Source organism: Limulus polyphemus, unplaced genomic scaffold, assembly GCF_000517525.1.
Source record: "Limulus polyphemus unplaced genomic scaffold, Limulus_polyphemus-2.1.2 Scaffold40, whole genome shotgun sequence".
NCBI lineage: Eukaryota > Metazoa > Arthropoda > Merostomata > Xiphosura > Limulidae > Limulus > Limulus polyphemus.
The window spans coordinates 1,536,620-1,545,673 of record NW_013665650.1 but is presented as its reverse complement, the minus strand read 5'-3'; positions in this window follow the sequence as shown (position 1 = coordinate 1,545,673).

The window sequence follows — 9,054 nt, the reverse complement described above, 5'->3', positions numbered from 1 at the left end:
CTAATCACGCGACTTGAGCCATTAGAGAATCAACTTTAACTCCCCTACTATGCTCTTCTGGGAAAAACAATTTTCTCATCAGCTAAATTGTCAATTATCTATAATATTGTGTAGGATGAGTCATACTTTAATAAATCAATTGTATTCTAGGCTTTCTGTTGGTTATAAATTCAATAGGACTCTGCCCCAGAAAAATGTATTAACAAATTGTAATTTAGAGCAAGTCAATGGTGGGCGTGGCAAGAGGTTCTTGTATTTTCATTGATTGCTCTTTAGTTCCATACGACTGAAGGCTATAAAAATATAGATTGAGAAGATCAATGATGAAATTGTACAGAATATTTTACGTAACATTTTTAACATTTCGTAGTTTAAAAGGGATGGAAAAACCTCAGAAGAAAAAGGACTCAAGGACAAATATTCAAATTTTCACACTAGGGTAATTTCAGGTTGTTTTTAAATATTTCCCTATAAAATTAATAACTTAAAACTTGTATAATATTAAAAGTTAAGTTACTGTCTATGGTTTGATATCAAGTTGTTTGTATACCATGATCATTAAGAAGTTTAATTAAATTTTGAATGTAACTCACTAAAACGTCGTGACATGCGCAGTTTGATCAGCCCTTGTCCTAAGAATTCATACCACCTTGGCATCTGTTTACATCCCACACATCTTGTTGGAATCATGGAAGGTGACAACCAACTGATTTCTCAAGTTTTATTAGATTTTACTTTTCCCTTATATCCAAAATGACTGGTAAGCGTACTGCAACTGATTCTATTGTCAGTAGTAAACAAAAAAAAGCAAGAAAAGCCATCTTAGTTTCAACAAAACTGGAAATCACCAAAAAGTGTGATGAAGGCCAGAGACTCATAGAGATTGCCAAGACATTCAAGTTTTACCATCACTATAGCATCTATCAAGAAAGAAAAATAGAAAGTTAGCTAAAGTACTAAGTCTTTGACACTTGCATCTGCTAAATTACTAACTAGACATCGCCCTAACATAATAGAAGAAATGGAATGTCTGTTAGCTCTATGGGTGGGTGGCATGAAGCACAGTAAGGATTCATTATTTGAATACTTGCAGTAAAAAGAACAGACATAACCAGGATCTAGTACAAGTACTGAAGAAACTACAACTTGTACTGCAAGCAAAGGCTGGCTCAACAGGTTTTAAAAAAGGAACAATCCACACAGCCTAAATATGACCAGTGAGACAGCAGCAACGTACCTACCAGTTCTAATAGGCATTATCAAATAAGGAAGATGACCCATCAAGTTTTCAACGTTTACAAAACTGGCCTGTATTGGAAGAAGATGCCAGACAGGATAGTCTTGTCAAGGGAAGAGAAGTCACCAACAGGTCACAAAGCTTTCAATGACAGAGTTTCCCTAATCCTGTGAGGCAATGCAGAAGGTTGTTTCAAGTTGAAACCCCTTATTATTCACCATTCTGAGAATCCATGGGCACTTAAGGGGTACGACAAGACTAGTCTGCCAGTCATTTGGAGGTACAACAAGAACAATTTTCGAGGATTGGTTTACCAAATTTTTCTGCTCTGCAGTGGAGAGATATTTTTCTATGAAAAATCTTTCCCATAAAGCCCTACTGCTTTTTGACAATGCATCAAACTACCTTATCAACTTAACTGACTTATCAACAAATATTTGTGTGGAGTTTCTTCCCCCAAATACCAACCCATGAATCAAGGGGTCATAGATACTTTTAAAGCATATTTCTTGCCACTCATCTTCAGACAAATAATCGGGGCAGTGAACAGCGACAGAAACACCTCCATCAGAGATTTCTGGAAATCATTCAACATCAAGGATGCCATAGACAACATAGCAGAGTCTTGGAAGTAAGTTACCACCTCAAATATCAATGGAGTTTGGAGAAAACTGTGGCCAGAATGTATACACGATTTTCAAAGCATCTTTGATACATAACCTGTTGTTAAAGAAATCATGTCAGTAGCACATCAGGTTGGGTTTAATAGAATTTAAGAGCAAGATATCAATGACTTACTGGCATCACACCATGAACAACTGAACAATGCAGAACTTATGAATATTGACCAAAAATGGACTGCTGATGAAGAGAGAGACGATGAGGAACCAGAGCTACATTTGTTTTTAACACGGAGAATGTTGTCAGATTCATTCTCCCTATTTGATCAAGCTGTGGAAATCCTGACTAAAAATGACCCAATTTATTATTGAAGCCTTAAACTTGAATGCAGTGTTGAAAGTCCCCTAACCTCCTATAAATAACTTTATAAAGAAAAAAGTAAGCATGCTAAGCAAACAACATTAACAGCATTTTTAAGCCAACCAAAGTCTCCTCCGTTACTTTATGCTGAATCTAGCCACGACCATGATGTTTACTCTCCTGCTCCAGTGATTTCTCCTGCCCAAGATGATGGCTGCAAAGCAGATCATACTGCCCCTATCTTTGTTGATGAACTACCATCAACACTACCAAGTGACGAGGAAGATGTTGACTCACCTGCTCCAATGGACCCTCCTGCAGCCCACGATGATGATTGTGAAGCAGAAGTTCATTCTGCCATTTCTCCCTCCAGCCAGTAACACCATACAAAGCCCACACCATCACCTTATGTGTCAACCACTCCACTTTCTTGTATGTACAGTACTTAATCTGGATATAATAAATTAATCACTGGCTTATATCCTTTGTTTACCCCAAAAACTATCATTAAATATCTTCACTGTCAATTTATTATGTTCTGGCTCATTTTTTTCCCGTTGAGAACGTATCTCCAATTATATAATGGTAGTCAATGGGAAAAAATCTACCTCACTTTATGAAAGATTTTTCAAGAACGTAACCTTTTGTAAAGTGGGGTCCATCTGTACTTAAATATATACTAATTATGAATTTGCATCTTAGTAATTAATTAATCTTCAATCAATAAAAGGTTAATTAGATATTAATTATAAATTAGCATATTATTTATATATGCATATTAATTAAATATGACGTCGCACGTCTGCCATGCTAACTACTGATGAACCTGCAACAGCTGCATAGAATTAATGCCGAGTAAACTGCTTCAGTAGGGTATTGAGCACAGGCTATTTATGACACATTTGAACAACTGAGGGCACACCACAATATATTGGCGTTATTTGTTAATTTCGGCAGTAAATGAAGTCGGAGGTGAAAACGTGTACCACTAAACTAAAGAAAGTGATCACAGATGGCAAAAATTGTGATATTGATGGCGATATTCTCCCTGAAGAGATGGAAGCTTTGAGATCTATCCCTAGTGATTCACTCAACAGAGACCCACTTAAATATTGCATTTTCTTTCCATCAAGAAACAGTCAACACTCTTTCCAATTTTTTGGATTGCTCTTTGGATTCTTCTCACCATCTCTGTGACTGTTGCATCAAGTGAAAGAAGCTTTTCCAAGCTAATACTTATAAAGACCTACCTGAGAATAAGAATGCTGCAGGGGAGACTAAACTACTTGGCTATAGTACCGGAGATTTAGAATTTGATGATCTCATCAAAGATTTTGCTTCCATAAAAGTTCAAAAGGTTTGCATTTAAGAAGCCATGCTGGTGGGTGCGCATTTTATCTTTAATAGTTGTTTGATCCATATAGGTAGTTTTTTAGTATCATTCTTATTATGGTTATTCTCCTAAATATTATATATCTTTAAAACCATCAAAGATTTACAAATGAAATTTATTATATGATGGATTTCTTCATATGTTGTTGAAAATCAGTATCCGTCCTTCAGTTTTTAGTTGACATTTTTGAACCAGTAACTACTGATGAGTTATTATTATAGCGATTGTAATTAAGCAGGTGCATAGATACCTGTGTACACTTGCACACATCAAGACACTCGGTAGTGTGTCTTGCGGCCAAAATATACAAAAACAACCTGCAGGACACACTGTGTTATTAACAGAAGTGAAAGTTTATGCGATTTTCCAAGTTTTGTAGCTCAGACTGTGGTAATCCAAACTGTTACATATTTTCAGTGGAAGTGCTCTATCGGACTCTTACTTCACATACCAAATCTAAAGGCAATCCACTAAGAAATACCTGAGATATATCATCTCCAATTTTGATCGAGTTTCTTACTATTTTTTTTCTTCTTTATTCAGGTTGTTTCTGCTTTGGGCCCCGTGATCTGTAAGAATGACTCTGGATATAGAAATGTTTAACATTTTTTGATTATTTGATGCCGTGCTGTAATGGGTGCAGCACGTGCTCTAGAAAGTCCTTAAAATTACTTTATTCTAGTTGCTTTGTTTCTTTGTTTTCTATATCATAGTAGGTGATGTCTTGTATGCTAGAATGAATATTGTAATAATATAAATATCATCCAAGTTGAAAAAATTCATATGTAATATCTTTTGCTGGATAATTACAACGTTGGTTGAATGTTACAGCTGATCAATACTGTGAGAGCACAAGCGTCACGAGATAACGCTGGCGACTGGACAAAGAAAGCGAGTTTACCTGTTAAATTCCTGTACACTTTTTTGATCTTGTTCTATTAGGAAATCACCAAGTGAAGACCAGCTTTCAAGATAATCATCTACAGAGATTAATCTTGAGTGAGAGGGAGCTGTGGAACTAAATAGAGCCCAGTAGAAACAATTGTCTTTTTATGTACTCAAGTATGTACATGTATTTCCTTTGTGTCTGTTAGATAATAAAATGCATTTTTTACTTTTACCAACTGTGTTCAGTGTCTTTATTTCATTTATGTCAATAGTTATATACTATAAAGCATTTCCTTATAGAATCTGCTTTTATTGCAGGTCAATGAGTGTGATGCTGATAGGGAGTTCGATTTTATATGAAAATAAAACAGTTGTATCGGGCTGCTGAGTTGAAAGTACTATGTTGTATGTTGCTCAACTGTAGTATCCATATTATATAGCATTACTGAGTTAAAGGTGCTTTACAGTCTGTTGTTAAGTTATAGTACTATTATTATTCATATCATACTACAGAGTTTAGGGTACTATGTTATGTGTTGTTGTAAGATATAGTACTCATGATGTATTGCATTAGTTACCGAGTTAAAGTTCTATGCTATGTATTGTTTAACAATAATACACTTGTTGAATTGTGTTACTTATTGAAGGTACTATGTTGTGTGATATCGAACTATAGCCCTCATGTTGTATTGTGTTACTGAATTAATTGTGTTGAGTTGTGTGTTGTTGAACTATAGATTAGTGGTTCTCAAACTTTTCTGGCTTGCATACCACTTTTTGTTAAGCCCCCTTTTTAAAGCATAAACCCATACGTAATTAAAAATAAAACTAAGAGCCAAAATTTATATTTTAAACACTTACCCATTCATGTGAAGGATGTGATTTTTTTCTGACACTATTGAACAATATGTGGTGTGATTTTTTGTACGTTTGAAGAAAAACAAACACTGGCGAGTTTATGTAAGCAAAGGGAAAGGCTAGAAGTGAAGAGACTAAGGTGTGTGTGTGTGTGTATATGTGAGAAGCTCAAAACGGGCTTAATACAAGTTTTATAAGTTTTACATTAATTTTTTTGCGAACTACTGACACTAACTCCACTTATTACCAGCGGTAAGCGTGCTACACTTTGAGAATTAATATACTGTTTTAATTCTATCATTGTACGGAGTCTTTTGAATTATTTGGTGAAAATAACGTGACATACAGTCCACGTAGTAATAACATATTACTTTAATTATTCTTTAACGTTTGCTGCAGCTACTTTTACTTGTAGACCTAATTTCAGTTATCTAAACATTTCAACATAAACTCCGTAACTAAATTTAGTTCTAACATACTAATAACCTTCCAATGGAAATTATTTGCGACTAACATATAAATATAGTTACAGTACAATTCCATGGCTACTTGATAGAGTAACTAAGTAGATGTGATAGCTCACACTGATCACTGTTTCGCTTTGACAACAAGTGTAAAAAAATTAAATAACAAGAGCACCAAAGAGTAAGGAAACAGTGTAGGAATGATTGGGTTAACATCATAAAGGAGTGTTTGATGTCGGAAGTGAGACAGGAATCTCCAATAGTCTAGAAAGAAGTGGACGAAAACAAATAGTATCAAAACTGCTGATTTATGATTTTTTTAATTTGTTGTGCATTTAGAAAGGATTAGCCACTGATAAAACTTATTTCAAGTCTATAATTGGATCAAAGTTCAAAGTAAAACACGAAGTCGGAATGGGCGGAACAGTGGACACACCCACTTTGAGGTTGTACTATGTCAAACACCAGCAAGTGTTGGAATGTTATTCTGTCCATTCCTATCTTGTTTCCTTACTTTTTTGGTGCTCCCATTCCCACTTACTAATTTTGTTATTTAAAAAAAATTACACTTGCCTCATAGCTTTTTTGTGCAACTAAATCTCGAGAGTGATGCACTCTAGACCTTTAATTCTCGTAGCTTTTCTTGGTGCTATGTCTCGAGAGTAACTGGTAAATTGGTTTATCCTTGTTATAACTTTTCATAGAGCTATCTCTCTCTACATTTCCTGGCTTTTGCTGATATCTTCGCTTTAGTTTTTCTTCCATCAAGCCAGGGTGGCAGCCGTTTCTTTGGCTGTATTAATGGTTAAGGCTTGTTTCGAATATTCAGCATTACTGTTTCTAACCTTATCTTTATTCTTGCAGTAATTCTTTCTTCGTTGGGACAAAGACTTTTCAAGGCTATTAACATAAGATTTTCTCCTTTTATTTAGTTTTGTTTCCTTAAAAAAAAATATTTTAAAAATCACACTGTTTCAAGTACAAATATAGATATAAATATGTCACACTTAGTTTGAAAGCATTGCAAAGATAAATTATACAACTTATTGTTCTTGTTTTCAGTCCAGAGTGTTCGAGAAAAGCTGTGTCAGACTTCATCAATGGTAGCGTTCGTCCTTAGTCATCGACTGCCATGATAAAATTGCTTTGTCCAACACAGCATTCTCAAGTCACATGTATGGAACTGAAACATTGTTTTCAAATGTTAGATCACAATTAGAACCTAGAACTAGAGAATCTACATAGTCCACATTTTAAATATCTAGCTGATACAGCTGCAGACTGATCACGTAGCATGTGCACATAAGTAATCGTGCACCCACACTTGATATGACCGCGGGCTGTTACTTGGCAACTCACAGAGCGTGCTCGTAATCATAGAAAATGGCTACAAGTGTATTGTTAGCTCGTTAGTAGTGCTGCAAAATGGATATTGTTATTACTTGTTATTACAAAGGTTATAAGTAAGACTAAGAAACCTGCTTTTAGCCAAGGTAGCGTAATTCAATCATTTGCATAAGGCGAAGGCAGGAGAAAGCTATGCATTTCCAACAATGTTACTCAGTCAGTCAGTCAGATAGTGAGGTTGACAAATTTGTGGTTTTGTGAAATTTTGTTTTTACTCTACCGTCTTTCTCAAGTGCTTTGGTGGCTTGTTACTCATTTTGTTTCTTTAGTATTGAACAGTGTGTGTAAAGTGCTAACAAGTGAATGTTGAGCTTTGCCTGCGTGCGAAGTTTTTCAAATGCAGCGCTGGAAGCGGCAGGCATAAACGGAAAACAGACGATTGCTCGGAGAGACACCATGGTTCGCAATAGATATAAGATGTACAATACTTGATTTTACTAGATCTTAACATCGTACATCCTCTATATTACATCCAAATTAAAACATTGAAAATGTTACTTACAACAGTAATAATTTTATTGTGCTACTGAACTGAAGTTGTCGGGTTGTATGTTGTTGAAATACAGTACTCATTCTGTATTGTGTTATTGAGTTAAAGGTGCAGTGCTGTGTATTATTCTTATAGTACGTGTGTTATATTGTGTTTCTGAGTTGAAGATGCTATGCTGTGCGATGCTGAACTATAGTAGTCATGCTATAATGTGCTACTGAGTTGAACATGCTATGTTGTGTGTTATTGAACTATATTACTATTGTATTATGTTTTTGCGTTGAACGTTCTATGTTGTATGTTGTTGTACTATATTACTTATTTTGTATTGTGTTACCGAGTTAAAATGCTATGTAGTGTGTTGTTTAGCTATAGTATTCATGTTGCATTGTGTTATTAAGTTGAAATAGCTATGTTTTTTTTAACTATTGTATTCATATTGCGTTGTTTTACCGGATTGAAGGCGCTATGTATTGCATTATTAAACAATAGTATTTATACTGTATTCTGTTACAGAGTTCAAAGTGTTACATTGTATGTTGGTATAACTATATAGTACTCATTTTGCACTATGTTACTGAGTGCAATGTGTTATGTTATTATGTTGTTGTACTAGAGTGCTTATTTTGTGTTATGTTATTGAGTTAAATATGCTATGTGGTGTATTTTGGAATTAAGGTACACACTTTATATTATGTTATTGAGTTGAAGGTGCTATGTTGTGTGTTGTTACATTATTGTCTCCATGATGTATTGTGTTGCTGAGTTCAAGATACTATGTTGTGAGTTGTTATAATACAATGTTCATGTTGTATTATGTTACTGAGTTAAAAGATGTATGTTTGTGCTTTTGAAATACAGTAATCATATTGCATTTTGTTACTGAGTTGAAGATGCCATACTATGTTATGTTGAACTATAAAGCTGTTTTCCTATTGTGTTACTGAATTGATGGAGTTAATGAGTTAAAAATCTCATGTACTTTGTTGTTAAACTCTAACACTCATGTTGTATTGTTTACTAGTAGTAAAGCATATTGCAGTGAAAAACAAAAGAAAAACATTCTTTATACCTTATAGTTATTAATATTAGGTCGTCAAGAAATTGAAGTCGCGTTTTGGAACACTTCATCAACCCCCCCCCCAACCCAAAAAAAAACAAAACAACGTACATCATGTATAATAGTTAAACGAACCGCCTAAATGTCACGTTAGTGTAGCCTATAAAATGTGTAACGTTTAGTATACTCTAATCTCTTATAGTGATGGCACACGACGAGACACACATTCGGCATGTAATGCTGTTTGAATACAAGAAGGGAAACAACGCCTCTGTA